Source organism: Hoplias malabaricus, chromosome 3 (assembly GCF_029633855.1).
Source record: "Hoplias malabaricus isolate fHopMal1 chromosome 3, fHopMal1.hap1, whole genome shotgun sequence".
NCBI lineage: Eukaryota > Metazoa > Chordata > Actinopteri > Characiformes > Erythrinidae > Hoplias > Hoplias malabaricus.
In genome coordinates, this window is record NC_089802.1 from 46,226,708 (window position 1) to 46,243,222 (window position 16,515).

Below are 16,515 nucleotides of genomic sequence, written 5' to 3' on the forward strand. Positions count from 1 at the left end.
GAGCTCCCGACAGCCTAAGCCTTAATCAGTGGAACCTACTAGAGAAGGTAGTGACAATTTTGGTGCCCTTCGAAGAGTTGACTCGACAAGTGAGCTCCTGCGATTCCTACTATCACTGTATTACAGACACTGTTGTCCAAGGAAACCGATGAGGAGCAGGGGATCAAAACAATGAAACGCACTTTACTTACAGCTGTACAGAAACAATTTGCTGATGTGGAGCAAATCTCACACCTCACCACCGCAATGCTTCTCGATCCAAGGTAACTAATGTGTGTGTGCTTCTCATGTTACTAATTTATTGGGGTGTAATGTGGGAAAATGCGATATAAAGAAGGATGAACAATACATTTTTTTTGTTCTATTCTAAAATGTCAAATAACTTGATTAATTTTTGCTCTTTTATTGTAGACAGTCAGTCTATAATTAATTTACATTTTAGTCTCTCAACTACAGTTTAACCCTCTAATGGCAGTGCTTCTGTGTTTATGATGCGTGCCAAAACATTCAACAAACTCTCATAAATACTGCTTTTTGGGTAGTCATCAAAAGCTGAAGTTTTGTTATTACTTAGATAAATTTAATATATTTACATTTACTGAGTTTTTTTTCCTTGCTTATCCAGGTTTTTAAAAAATATATTGAACATAAACCGCATGCAGGCTAAAACAAACTAATACTCATAAACTGAAACGGAAGCTGTATTACAGTGTTGGATGACCGACATAATCTGTCTGTGGATTGTCCATATGATGGAAGACAACTTACATCCACAATCTTTACTGAGCAATTTTTCATTATTATATTTGACCTTGTTTCCTGAAATTCACTTTTATATTAGTCTAATAATGCATATTATTATATTTGACCAAGATGAGCTGCCACGCATCTGCACTAGTCTAATTGTACTCCTGTGGCTGTTAGGGACAGAGGTACAATTATTGGACAAAAGTAGTAATTAATAAATGCATTCAACCTTTTAAAACGTGACCTCTTGATATAAATCAAAGGTAATGTTAGGACTGGCCCCGAATATTTGGATATTTGTTCATTGGGTAGGTTTTTGGTTTATAATTTTGAGATTAGGATATTCCTTTTTTTGGATAAATGTGGTGATAAAGGCAACCCTCCACTCCACATGTATTCACCCTTGTCTACATAAAAGTCTTGAATGAAGTGTAAAACAGCCTAACACGCTACAACAACCTACTTACAACGAAGTATAGCAAAGCTACAGTTCATTTTGTCAGCTTTACATCTCAAAGAGGTGTAATTTGTGTACACTCTGTGCTATTAGTGGCACTGTCTAGTGCACAAGTTAGCAAACGACTTAGTGAGTGGAGCCATGCTGGGAGCCAAAGTGTGTGGCTTTAATTTTTACAGCAGGACGCTGCGAGCTGATTTTCTGAACAATAGGGCTGGCCCCAAATATTTGGGTATTCAGATATGTGATCATTGGCTATGTATTCTGTTTCAAATTTAGAAATTTGGATATTTTTGGATAAATGTGATTATCGATAAAGGCAACACGACATTGAGGCTCCAGCAGTAAAAGCGGTGCTCTCCCCACTCCACCTGTATTCAGACTCATCAACATAAGTGTTTGTGCAAATGAAGTCTAAAACTCAGTCATATAAAGTAGCCTAACATGCTAAAACAACACACAACGAAGCTAGGCGACGGCACAGTTCATGTTGTCAGCTTTGTACCTGAAATTAGAGCACCTCCACTCAAACTGGTTACATTGTGTATACTCTGTGCCCTTAGTTAGCAGGTTTGAGAGTGTAGCCATGCTTTGAGCCATGGCGCAGCCTGCTAAGAGGGATATTTAAGCAGGGGTCAGATTTTCTACCTTGGAGAGAAGACGATTTCTCGTTCAGAGAAACCGCTCCAGTACTGGGCAGTTAACAAAGTGCGATTCCCAACTTTGTCCCAAATGTCAAGTAGATACCTGTCAACCCCATGCAGTAGTCTGGAAAGTGAGTGATTATTTAGCTCAATGTCACACATTCTCACTGAAAGCAGAAACAGGCTCACAGCTAAACATGCAGAGATGATTCTTTTCTTGAAGAACCTGCCACTTACAGTTCCAAAAAAAGATTAGCTTTTACAGCCTAGTCATCAGTGTAGCCCTCTGAAACATGATGTTATAGTATAGACCAGCACTCTTGAGCTCCATTTAAGTTAAAATGTGGTGGTGTAAAATATCATCACATATCTCCTCCATCCTTTTACTGATGGGATGAAACAGCTAGCACTGAAACACTGTAGGCTTTGTTTGCATTGTTAGGCCTAGTCTAGACATTAAAGCTATTGTTGTAGCCTTTGTAATGTAAGGTCTAAGACTTATTTTGTGAAACGTTTTGTCTTTTTCAAACTTTGTTACAGAAAGTAGTAAAAATACTGAAAAATGAGTTTTCTGTTGACATGGGTGGTAGATGTTTATGTAGGCAAATCTATAGGCATGTATGAGTTACAGGTGTATCCCAATAAAAATATCGTCAAATAGTTAATTTATTTCAAGAATTCAATTCAGAATTAAATCTCATATACAGATTTGTTACAACCAGTGATCTAATTCAAGCATTTATTTCATTTAATGTTAATGATTATGGCTTATAGCCAATGACAACCTAAAAGTCATTATCTCAGAAAATTAGAATAATAAAAACAAAACACCTGCAAAGGGTTTTTATGTCTTTAAAACGGTCCCTTAGTCTGGTTCATTAGGCTGTGCATAATTTCAGAAAAAATACCCCACAACTCCATAACAATCTTGGATATGATGGCATTTTAAGACCGCTAGTTAAAAAATATAACACAATTTTGAGAATAAGGTTGTAATATTTTGAGATTAAATTAGTAATCATTCTTGAATTAAAAAGTAACATTTTGAGAATAAATAATACAATAAATGTCACTGGGCTACCAGGCTCACTTCCTACAGTTGAAAAAATACAAGGTATACTGGAATCAGAATTTTTTTTCTTTAGGGCTGCAGTGGGGTTCTCCTGATTAATAAAAGGGAAAACTGTGGCTTTCCTCTATTGTTCACGTTTCTATTCCTAATAACGTTTGTAACGCTTCTTTTTCTCCTGGTCAGGTATGATTTCGTGATTACACCTCAGTGAATAATGTGTATTTCAGTATTAGAATCCAGTTCTTTTGGAGATTTAGTATCTGAGCCCTTCAGAGAGAACCAGGTTTTCCTGTGCCTCATGCTCTACCGTAAAATTTAATGTAGATGCGCAAGTGGAATGCTGTCAGGTACACAAGTGAAATATATATATATATATATATATACGCAAAATATTACAACTTTAATTTTTCAATAAAAAAAAAAAAACAAGTGGTCCTAAAATGGCTTCATAGTTGCAGGCAAGTGGAGCAGTTTTCTGCTTACTGTTGCCATGGGAATTAAGGAGGGTGTATCATTGAGCAAGTAGTCCACTGACTGACATGGCCATCACCTAGCAACTATAATGTATTTTACAGATGGCTGATTTTACTGCAGAATTACAAAGCAGAAATATTCACGTTACTGTGAAGTATTGACTTTTGTATAAACCAAGCATATTAGCCTTTTCTATTTCTGTGGTTTCATTTTCAGTGAAACTGAGGCAAAAACAAAATTTCAGACCTTTATTCAGCATTAAAATATTTATCAGCATTAAATTAATTTAACAGTATATCTGTTCATTGGGTGGTATTTGGAGCCTGCTGGTTAAAATCACTTGTAGGAAGTACATTAGAACATTTTTACGAAATGGAATTACACATTTGAATGCATTAATTAAATAACCTGAATAGACTGAACCAGTTGTTCTCAAACATTTTACACCATGTATCACCCATTATCAAACCAAATGATGCAAGTACCACCTTCTATGCTCCAGAGTATTTCTCTGGCTTGGTCTTGGCTTGTTTTTCTTGTTTTACTTTTTTGTAATAAAGTCCAAATTGCTCACGTCTTTCTCTAGCCTTTGCTTACGTCCAGTATGCAGTTGAAACTGGGCGATTTAGCAAAAGACCCGTTTCCACCCTGGAAAACCATGGGCAAATGCAGTCTTCCCCTCTTCCTTTACAGAATGCAGTGTGTGCATATTTTTGACTGAAAATTGGGTGACATTAAGTAATTTATGCATTAAAACTGTAGATTTTCAGCTATTAATAAATTCCTTAGTTGAATCAACATTTCAAGGTCATCTGTCTTCACGTACCACCAGTGGTGTTTGCATCACCATTTGATAACCGCTGGATTAAACCATAAATTAGGCAAATTCATGACTAGTGTTTTGTTAGGTTACCCAGCCCTAGTTTTCTGTCATTAGTGTTTTAGTTTTCCATAGATTAGCTGTAGATTCACATGTCATGGGGTCATCAGACCGGGCAGTTTCCCCAACATATGTTTTGCAACCCAAATCCAGATTTTTGTGCTGTGTTAATTATTAGTTGTTGTTATTTTGTTTATTTTTTATTTATTTTAAATATGTGATGTAGGGCCACCTCAAAGTGTCTGGCTTCTCATCAGTGCAGTTGCGCTCTTTCACAGAGGGTAAAAGATGAAGAGACAATCAAAGGGGGGGTGTTGGAAAGAGAATGAATGAGCGCATGCTCGCATGTCAGAGAGAGAGTAGGAGAGGGAGAGGGGGAGAGAGAGATGCACAGACAGAAATAGAGGGAGCGTGAGTGCGGCTCCTTGCCTCCTGCACTTCATTCAGAAAAAGAAGGGGGGCGTCAGAAGCGAAGAGTCTTCCGTTCACAGAAAAATAACGCAAAGCACGGTGGAGGAGAGAGGGAAAAGCAGAGCAACAGGGAAAAAGGAGGAGAATCTTTTTGCACAGAAAGCTGCAGAATCATTTTGCACAGATGGGTTGTTTTGGTGTGTTTGTGCATGACTGCTTTTGTGCACTGTGCAATTAGGAAAGCACTTCAAGCTTCGAGCACCTGACGCTCAACGGAATCCCCACAAATACGGCACTCAATACAGTAAGGTGTGTATGTCTTGTCTGTAGACTAGATACATTAAGGTTGTCAATTGTGTATAATTGTTTTTATTTTTACATCAGATCTGTTACATCTGTTTCATAGCATCTCTTTGAGCATTTTTCCTGCATCTCTCACACTCTCTCCTGTTGTACAGTGTGTTACTTAGCACAGCCTTACTTTTTGTGTGTACTCTTGAAGAAGCTTTGAAAATCTATAAATGTAAATTAAGCTAAGGTAATGCTGATTGGTGTAGTAATACATGTATTTAAAGCATGTGGCAGATGCTTTCTGGATAAAGTAGTGATTGGAATGAAATTGGAAATGGAAGGAGGGTTGAAAATGGGTCAAGCATGTGACACGTTGGAAACTGCAGTGGAACAGGCACTGGGTTTGCATGTATGTATGTATGTGCAGATATATGGCTCTAAATATAGTGGGGGGGGGTTAAAATTTAGCTTACATATAGCAACTTTTACATGTGTGTTCAGCCTATGAATTTATAGTGTGGTAACTTCTATGATATATTGTCATTTCTGTATAGTTGCTTGCCTGTTAACTTGGTGTGCTGTAGCTTTGCATGCATTCTGTGGTCATTGACTTGTGTATGGCATTGAGAGAAATCCATGTGTGCTCACCCGTGTGCAAAGTGAGGGGGAGGGAGCATGGACCTTTGCTGAGGTAATGAGGAATTCCCTTTTACTGAGTGCGTCCAGCCCTCAGAATGGGGGTGGACGAGGAGGTAGAAGGTGGGGGTGTAGAGAGTTGGTGGGAAAGGGGCGTCATCGTGCCATGCTTCTGTCACCCACATTGTCACAGACACGCATGGCAGGGAGAGCAGTGTGTCAGTGTGGGGGAGTTGAGAACAAGGAAGGTGGGTAGATTAAAAGCAATTATTGGAGGCGGTGAAAAGAACAAATCAGGGAATTTTCCAAAGACTTTGTTCATAAAGATATATCCACTCTCTTGCTCTCGCTCCCCTACCCCTGCAGTATCAGCCATCAACAACTCTGTCTGCACCTCCACCTGAGCCTACCACACACAGGCAGTTTATTTTTGAACATTGTGTGTTGGAGCAGAGTTAGATGGAGAATGAGAGAATGGGGAAGGGAAATGGGGATGTAGAGAGACAAGGGGAGGCACAGAGAAAGAGAGAATGGTAACGCATGGAGAAGCTCTTGTGAATAGAAAAAATGTGCTGCTATAAATAGCAGGCTGTCCTCATAGCATCTACACTTGTGCAGATTCACTTTTTTCTTTTTTAAAACTGCATGTGGTCATCATCTTTTACTCTCTGAGGCCTGTTTTCAGAGCCTCCCTCGATCTATACTCCTTATATCACTTACTCATTTCACAGGGAGAGGGATTCTCGTCCCTACTGATTAAATATTAAATTTGAATATAAAGATACTTAATATAGATTATCTGTATACATTTTGATTACTTTGAAGTGCTGCTCAAAAATCAGAGACTCGGATGACCTCATGGCTGGGAAGTGATAACATAGAATGTAATTCTGGTCACTTTTGTGGTTTTTGTGGTTTGTGTTGGGCTGTATCGATAATTTTAATTTTCATACCATTTCCTAAAAATAACAGTATGTTAGATGTATTTATTTGCATTAATACATTTAATGAAGTCCAGTGTTTTCACACTTAAACATTTCTTGCAGCCCTGATAGACCTTGTTTACTTTTAATTTTGTAATGGTATTAACCAGATATAAATTATATGTTTAACCCAAAGAATTGTAACTATTATATTTAACTATATGTCCATTCTTTAAAATCGATTTGAACGCAAAGTATTTATTTATATATTTTTTATAAGTCACAGTTTCGGTGTGAGATGTTACGTATGCATGTTTCTGCCACGTTTTTGTGCGTACGCACCCTTTATAAATGAGGCCCCTGGACTGCAGGCAGTCCATTTAATCCTTGTGTTTATGTATCCATGTTGCATCACATACAAAATGAGGTCTAACATTGTCTTGCTAAAATAATGATGGTCTTCCCAGGATGAGACACCATCTTGATGGTAGCAACTCTCTCAAAGTGTAATGTAATGAGCAACTATAAAACTAAGCCTTTGGTGAAGTCTCCTTTATTCACATGTTTACAGTGTAATGTGTTAAAACACTGTGACATGGATTTTCTATCAATTTTTTAACATTTTGTCCCTGTTCCTTTTTCTTGTTAAGAAAGTATGACTTATTTGCTCACGAGAAGTTGTTTAGCTTCTATTATTAACACTCTTAAAGCCTTCAAGCAAAAGCATCATTAGCACTACTCTGCATTTGGTTATGTGGTTGTCTTGTCTTACATGTAGCTTCTATAACTACCTGCAGGGGTTAAAGTCGTGATGTAATTAATATTGTAGTTTTTAATTTGGTGCAGTAATATTTTCATTTGTTTCTAATTGACTTTGTGTCAGGTAGCTGGTCTGACCAACCGTGGGAAAAAGGCAGAGGGTGAGGCTCACAAGCGAGAGGGAGGAAGTGTACGAGAGCGAAAAAAAGGTGGGTGGGGGGTGGTGGGGATCAATACTAACCTCTGGGGTGAGTAGCTCTGTAATTGGTTTTAAAGTCAACGAGTTCACTCCTTTCTCATCAGAAATCACATAATTGGAGTCTGTATGCACACACCAATCACAATCTTTGTAGAAACATTCCCCAGACCATGCCTCTACTGAACCCAGGTTTAACCCAGTTTTAAAACCTTTTTGCTTTTATCTTTTACCATTTAAGTGAATAGATACATTGTTTGCTGTGATTAGTCATTTCCTGAGCCATCGTTGTTTATTAAGTTGATTATTGAGTAAACTATTTTGCAATTCAAAAGAGTAGGTATATGCAACCATCAGCCATAACACCATACATACAATCATGCAACAAGCCATAAAATTACTCCATTTTAAACCCTTTGTACATTTAATCAGCTGCATTTAACAAATCCGTACACTGTGTAGTAAGACTTTAGTCAGTCTGTTCTGTTTAGTTGATGTCCCCATTTCAGCTTGTTCTTCAAAGATCAGGATTGCAAAGGACCACCGCAGAACAGGTGTTTTTGGGTTGTTGGTGCTTCTTAGCACTGCAGCGATGCTGATGTGGTGGTGGCATATTAAGCTGCTGTGGATAGGATCATACCCATAGTGGTGTTGGGGCTTTTAAACCCTGTTTCCCTCAGCTGGCCACAGTATTAGGCTGCTGTTGGTGGCTTATTTTGGTTGCTGGACATTTCTCAGTCCAGCAGTGACACGTAGTTCTCTAAAAACTCCAGCAGCACTCATGCCAGCACAACACATCTAATATGCCATCACCACATCATAGGACCATCCTTAAACTCAGCAACAGATTAGTGAAAATAATCTTGTTTCCCTTATGAAGTGATATTGTGTTCCATTTGAATTCAGATATCATCATTTTTAATTTTCAAGTATGAAATTTCAACTGGAACTGCCCAAGAGTTCCTGCTCAGAAAAGCAGGAGAGTCTCAGCAACCAAGAATTTAGAATCCCAAATGGCTGCCTACACCTCAACAATATGTAAAAGCAGTAGTATTACACACATTGTTAGCATTTCAGTCTATTTTTGTTTTATTAAATCAGACATACACAGAGAGTACTGTCCAACTGCTATATGTGGACATGTTTCCATGGTGTTTGGATGCATAAAATATTGCATACTGTGCTGTTATTCACTGTTAATGGTAACAGTGCTACCTGGGAACAAGCTAACAATGAAAACCCAGGGATTATTATTTTCTGGATGTTTAACTGGTCAGCTCGGTTCAAGTAAAAGTTACAAATAAAACAATGATTTTGTGAAAAAAGCATATTTTAAATAAAGTCCCTAATGACTATTGAGGTTGCATTTGACTTTACTGCTTTTCCATAACTAGTAATCTGATTGGCTTTTATTGCTGAAGGGCGGACTTTTATCCGTTAACAACAAGCTGATTGGCTCTTTATGCTGAAGGACTGGAAAGCACTATGGACCACCCCCCACCCTCCCAATGATCTTTCTTGTTTTACACATTGGTGTGTGTGTGCGCGCGCGCGTGTGGATGTTAAATAAATTTGTTTAAAAAAAAGGAATAAATAAATACATTTTTGTTAAATTATTTTTCCCAACTTTTGGCATCTGATCTACTGCTGAGTGTCAGTCTTTGTTTTATAAAAAATAAAACGGACACAATGGCAGCAAACCTAGTCACAAAACCAAAGGCAGCTTTGACCGTTTGGGAGCATTCCAGCTTTCAACGAAGCGCCAGGGAGAGCCAGGCAATTCTGATGAGGCAATATGCAAAATCTGTGCCAGAAAGATTGCTGTAAAACAGCGAAATCTGAATTTGAGACCTCATCTAGCTTTCTATAATCCAGCTATCAAAGCCCAACTGCTTCCACCAGTCCTGAGTCGTGAAGCAGCCTCAAAATGAAAGGGTCAGGCTGGTTCCATGTGAGGAGTGTAGCACTAGAATCAGGATGAATTAAGTAGTTTGTTATGGTAATATTGCATATCGCAGTGTTGAGGCCTGATAAAACACTGCACAGGAAATTCGTTCACCGTGACAGCCCTAGTTCAGCTTTATGAGAATTTCAACCAGTAATTGTTCCCTTCTTTTTAATGTTTCTGGTTTTACCTCACATGACACCATCATCCAGAAGGTGTCTCAAAAGAGCCATCACGTCACTTGGACTATTTTTACTGGCCCCAGGACAGCGGTGTCTGGAGCCCTGCAATGTGTGTGTCACTCGTTCGTGTCACATCGCTCATCGTAATGCAGAGATGTGATTGGCTGAGTAGCCTCACAAATGATATGCAGAAACGCATGCAATTAGTCTGGTGATTTCCTGGCATGCTAAAACTGAACCATAATGACTACAAGAGTTACACCATTTAAAACAAACACTCTCTTCAAAATTACAGTTCAAACATACTTTATCAGTTATAGGTCCAGCTAGGACACCATGTGTGTCAGGACCTGGACATCGTTCCACATATTCGGGACCCCTGAGCCAGGTGATTTTAAACCCCATGAATGGGCAATGTTTGAAAGCATTAGCCAACAAAGCAGAATGACTGTGTGCACTGAATGACTGTGTTCTAAGATGTTATCTAATCACCTGATTTATGTGTCTCTGAGTTCTAACAACAGAACCTGCATCTGTAAGCTCAGAGCTTCAGGTAGCAATATGGTTGGTGTTACAAAAATCATTGTTCATCAGTTTTCATCCTGATACACACGTTAGTAGGTGGATTGGTTATTCAGAAGTGTCCTCAAGTGTGTGTGTGAGTGAATGAGTGAGTGATTCCCTGTGATGGACTGGACTGGTTCCCACTCTTTCCGGTCCCATTGGCACCCTGGACATGAAACACATTCTTAAACTTAACCAACCTTAGTGTTTATTTACTGTCTACACTCAGAGCTTATGTACTCTTTTTTTTTTGTCTGTATTTCCATTGCAAAATTATGTATTTTATTTAAAGTGGTATTAATTAACATTTCTTAAATTGATATTTTCCATCTGTAGATGGCCTGTCACAATTGTAAAATCCCCATCCAAGTGTGAAACCTATACCAAATAAGCTGAGACATTACAGAAATTCAAGTATTTAGAAATTAAAGTATTAGAACTTTCATTCTATAATGTTTTTTTTTTTATTTGCTATTTGTTAGTATAATTAAACTATTGTACAATTGCTTACATTCACGTATTGAAGCATAATGCCTTTTGCTGTTTCTTCTCCCTTTACACTTGTTATAGTATTTGTGCCTTACAATGCTATACTTTTATGTTATAACACAATAAAAACATAAAGTGCCGTCAAGTGTATTGCAGTGTGCCAGGAGGAATAATTTGTAGTATATGAACACTCTGGAAAGCTTTTGTTTTGAAGAAATGTGAATTTTTGTGAATTAATGCTGTAGGTGACTAATTGACTTTGTCAACTAATCGTTGCTGCCTTAATATATATTTCTATTTAACACTGCTCTGCTCCAGCTTTTGCTTTAGAGTGAGCTAGAGTTGAAGCAGCAGGGGACCTGATGAAAATAGAAATGTTTTTGCACAGAAGCAAGAGAGAAAGGTAATAGTCAGAAAGCTAATGAACAGTGGGACCATAAGGGGAGGGCTTTTTCCGTGTTTGGAGGTGAGTAGTACCTGAGCAGATGGCATGGCTCTGTGTGATATGGAGAATGCCAGCACCTATAGGTTAGTTACGTCACAGATGTTTCCTGCACCAAGTCTGCGACACCTTTTCAACAGAGCTTATACACATGGAACATAATTACATTCCTGAAGAAGGGTACATTTTTCAGAATGGCTTGTTTTTCAGAATTATTGCAACAAGTTACTAAGTTACTAAAGTTGCCTTTAGTTTTAGCTTGTTGTTTTGGGTAATTTAAGTTTTGACAACTCTCTGACAACTCTATTGAAACCATACTGTTGGTGTATGGTGGCTGCAATTTAAAATATATATTTTGCTTGAGTTTCAGCTTAAAAATCTTTTAGCATTCATAGAGCAAATTGGAACTGATAAATCACACACACCCAGTCACTCATACGCTCAAATATGTGCAGTTTCACACAGCCAGTCCACCTGGAGGAAACCTGCACTGACACATGGAGAATGCACCAATCTCCTCCCTGAGGTGAGGACTGATACCACAACCCCAGAATTCTGCAGCAGTGTGGCTGTGACATTACCTGTTGCACCACCGTGCTGCCCAATGATAATTTATTAATTCATTATCTGTAACCGCTTATCCAGTTCAGGGTCGCGGTGGGTCCAGACCCTACCTGGAATCATTGGGTGCAAGGCAGGAATGGAGGGGGCGCCAGTCCTTCACGCGGACACTGGGAGAACATGCCTAACTCCTCACAGACTGGAGAGCGGGAATCGAACCCACAACCTCCAGGTCCCTGGAGCTGTGTGACTGCTACACTACCTGCTTTTTTTTTTTTTAGGTGGGATATGAAATGGAATAAACCATAATTTAAATAGTGTGAGTGTGTGTCGCCCTGCGAAGAAGTGGCACCCCCTCCAGGGTGTGTTCTTGCCTTGAGACCAATGATTACGGGTAGGCTGCGGACCTACCGGGACCCTGAACTGAATTAGTGGGTACAGCCTATAAATAAATCAATAGTTTATGTATATTATGGCCATTTTTTCAATCGATTGCAATATCTGATGATATCTCATGGCTAGTACAGTCACAACTGTGTGTTTATTATGTGCTTTTATTTGTAAAAGATTAAGCTTAAAGTAGTATCCACAGTATATAATATCTAAGTACATCTTCTGATGCGCTTAGACTATCAGAGATGTCATTGGAAGAATCAACATGTACATCCATTTGTCCAAACTTTAAAACCAATGAAAAGTCAGTAACATTAATAACCTCATTACAGTGTCACCGATCATAGGCCTGGATTTATTAGACTGAAATGTGTTTGAAGCTGGCCAAGAGCATGGGTCTTACCAATGTTGACAAGGGCAAAATTAACAGGTCTTGAATGATACTTGTTTGCAGTTGTTAGTATCTACCAAAAGTGGATTTAAGCATGGACAATCCGTGAGCCACCGTCAGGTCCCTGGGTACCCAAAATACATTCATTAACACTGGGGTGTGAAGGCTAGCCCGTCCGATCTCATTCCGTTGAAAATGTTAATGCTAGCTTTGTAAGAAATGCACCACATGAAGAAATCATGATGGCAGCGCATGGGTGATAGTCTGGCAACGTTCTGCTGAGAAAGCTTGCATCTTGGCCTTAATATTAAATTTAAATTTGGCTGTTACAAATTTTGTTAAACAAATTAAATATCTTTAAAAATTGACAGTTCTGTGTGAACTGTGCATTGTCTTCAGTTCCTGGAGTGCTGTAATGAGGGCAGTTGAACTGAATCCAGGCTTTCCTGGATTGGAGCTGATGATTTCTACAGTTGATTCACTCCTTTTGGAAAACAATAGCCTATTATCTTTATTTCAACAAAAAAGGAACTGCTGTGCAGTACTGATAAAACTCATTGTTTTCATCATCTCCAAATAAGTTATGGATAGATTTTAATTATTAATAATTGAATCACGGATAGGTTGTATTTTACCTTAAAATTACAGCTTCAGAATCATTGTGATGATTCACTCACCTGTAACATTGACCTGCTACCCCAGGCTCAGCACTGCAGAAACTTGAATGAAGGCAGGAACCGTTCACCTGTGATACTAGACATCTTTTGTCGCTGATGAATTAATTAACGAGTTTAAAATAAATCACTGAAACTGAACAATACATTTAATGTATGCTGATACCATGTATCTTTTCTTTTATTTTTTCCATCAGTCTTGAAAACTTGACAGCTTTAGTGAACACTTCAGAACAACCATGGCTTTTGGAAGTGCTGCAGTTTGCAGCAGAAATTGTGGACTACGGAAAATAAATTACGTCATAGCTTGGAAACCCCTGAAAAAAGTATATTCAGCACCATCTTTGATCATGGTTAATATATGATATTTTAGATGACCTCTCTTTTTCTGTGTTGTAAATGGAGCAGCTGTTATCTCAGGGACATACGCATGTTGCCCAAAGCTGTTGTTTTAATTAGCATGTTGTATCCCAAATCAAAGGCCCAGTGCTTTAATAGTAACCAGCATTTGAGAGATGGAGTGTATGTGTGTGTGAATCACCATGTATGAAGATAGGTACAGTGTGTACACTCAAATCCATTACTACCTCTCTGACCGGAAGGACAAGATGATAAGACTCTAGGGCCTCATATTTTGGTGTCTGTGTGTATGTTTGAGGAAGAGGGAAATAGCGAGTGAATAAGTGTGTTTACTGAACTACTCTCTCAGACATGGATAATTGGGGTGATTCAGAAAGGTGTGTGTGTGTGTGTGTAATTGGGGGACAGGGTTGATGTGAGCCGGATGGGGGTTGAGCGAGATCGCTGTTCTCTCTTGGTGACAGAGCTTGTTGCCATGGAGCTGCTGCTTCTATTGGCGAAGGCCCCAGCCAATGGCATGGCAGCACACACTGTTTCATCATTGAGAATTTTTTCCCTCTCTCTCACTCTTGCTTGCTCTCACTAGCTCTCTTCCTCTTTCTCGCTTTTTATCTAACAGTAGGAAGCAGAGCAATTGCATAAGGTTTGTATTGGGAGCCAGAACAGGTTTTAACCTGACACACTTATTTTTAGAAAATCTAACTCAAACCTTGAAGAGAAAAATTACTTTGTATCCCACACTTACACTCTTGCCATCCCAAGTTTTGTAACCTGCTTATACAAAATGGCATTACTTTTGACTCACACTTTTCAGTTTTCACGTAAACTACCTTGCTGATGTCTGTTATGACCAGCCCAGAGCTGCTCATGCCAGTGCTCCCTCACGCTCCCTCACTTTCATTCTCAGTCTGCTCCGTCAGAGAGGATCCCCCTCTGCACTCTCTCATACTTCCCCTCCCTCTCTCTAGGCAAAGTGTTGAACATCTCTCTTTCCCCGTGTCTCCTTTTTCCTTGTAAATCATCAGGTCTGCTGACGTCATCCTCCTCCACACAGCCCACACTCAGTCCAGTGGGACCAACTCTGACTCATCCCCTCTCTCCATTTGTTTCTTTCTTTTTCTCAGTCTTTTTTTCTAACCTTCCTTCCTTCAGTCTCCTTCTTCTACCTCTGTCATTTTATCACAGCAGCTGCATTTATTCTCTATACTCTTGTTCTGCAAACACTAATCCTTTGCTTGCATTTTTTGCAAACTTACTTTTTAAATTTATTTTTCTCACTCATTTCTTCATTCCTCTGTTCTCCATCTGTTTGGCAGGATGGTTTGTGTTAATCACTCATGCACACCATGTGGTTGTGACTTTTAGTGTGTATGCAGGCACTTAAAGCAGGGAATCCTGTTTTAAGTTTGCCTAATGTTAAATGTGTCCTAACAGTTGACCACCAGGTCCCACCCTGCAGTGTTTTTGCTATTTTGAGCTACTGCCAGTACTGAACATGTCAGCTGTAATTGGTAGATTATACTCAACACATCAGATTATTCTCACGTTTTTAAAGATAGTAGAGGAACAGGATTTCTTTGACAAAAACAATAATTACCTTAAATAGCACAAATTTAAATGGAATGGACATTTCACTGATTTTTACATTTTTCTGCATAGTTTCAAACTTTAGCATTTAGTCAGTCAATGTGGTTTGAAACAAAATCAGCCTTTTTATAGGGAAACTTGCCAATGTCAGATTTGTTGCAGCCTCCAGATGTCAGAAGCATTTATTGCCTCTAAAATGATACCACACAAAGTATTATTGCAGAAATGGTTAACTACTCTGCCTCCATTAGCAAGACAGTATGTATAGTAGTATGGGAGATGGTGAAAATAGTATTACAAACTCATGAGATAAGGATAATGTGATGTCCATGTCTCCTCCTGGAACACCAAAATACATAAGTGGCTTATTTGTACCCTTGTTGGGTTATAGCTGGATTTGTGTTTTTATGAGAATATTGTCTGAAAATTTAGAAATATTCAAGCATGTGGTATTGAAGCCAGGACTTTTTGTTACAGGGAGGAGAGAGGGTTTGAAACTAAATGGTCAAAAATAGGCACAGTCTAGCATAGAGTAGGAGGAGAGGGGAAGCAGTCGCTCTGCTGGGAGAGACTGTCTCGCTTACACAATATGAGCAGACTGTTGTGCTACTGGCAAACCTGTAATTAGTCTTTGGTGATTTATTATTATGTTTTGAATGATGACTATTAACATGACACGTGGGAGACGCACGTGGACGTTACAGTTTTTTTTGTAATGCTAGTGTCAAATTTACCTGCTTTGATGTTCAAACCAACCCCATAATTCAGAAATCATCAGTTATTACATTATGCACTACACCAGATGTAGAGGATTCACAGGTGTAACTGTACAAAATAAAAATACTACATGCAAAGTCAGGCTTAAATATCTTAAATGTGGATTATGTTTTTTTTAGCAGAGGAAAGAGCAGTTGACCCACTGGTGGGAATTTCTGCAATAAGAATGATGTCATCTGTTTTCCTAAAATACTATCCATGTGATGTTCTGTTTCTGTTGATGTGTGTGTCATTTCCAACACATTCGCTATTGAACACTTAACATTTAAGTTTCTTACCTGTAGAGATTTCATATTACCTACTCCTAATAAAACACATTGGAATAGCTTATAAACACACTTTGAGTTGGAACACAGACAGCACAAAGACACATTGGCTTGAGGGTAATCTGAAAGATGTCCATGGATCACTCCTGCTCTCCTCTTGTAATTAGCTTAGATTAAGTGTGAGAAAGCCAAATCTTAGTCGCTCCTGTGGTAGTTTGTGTTTCTCTATACATGAGTCTGTAATATTTAGTTTTTTCAAAAATGTACAGCGCAAACCAGATCATGTGGTTCCCGTGGTTATCAAAGTCCACCCTGGACATGTTGTTTAACACGATGGGAAGTGGTAATTGCCCTCATCTGTCTGGGTGGGGTGAAGAGATTTTTCTCTCTCACA

The 16,515-nt window shown here is 38.8% G+C and overlaps 1 protein-coding gene across 3 annotated transcripts in view; it reads left to right on the forward strand.

The window, feature by feature from the left end:
• LOC136691723 (R3H domain-containing protein 2) overlaps positions 1-16,515 on the forward strand; it is a 57,967-nt gene that overhangs the window by 8,697 nt on the left and 32,755 nt on the right. Inside the window, exon 1 of one of the 3 annotated variants that reach the window (XM_066664451.1) lies at positions 4,876-4,994. The exons of the other annotated variants lie outside the window; for them this stretch is intronic. The gene's annotated coding sequence lies outside the window, so the exon portion shown is untranslated. Of the gene's footprint in view, positions 1-4,875; positions 4,995-16,515 lie in introns of those variants that run through there. 3 annotated transcript variants of the gene reach the window in all.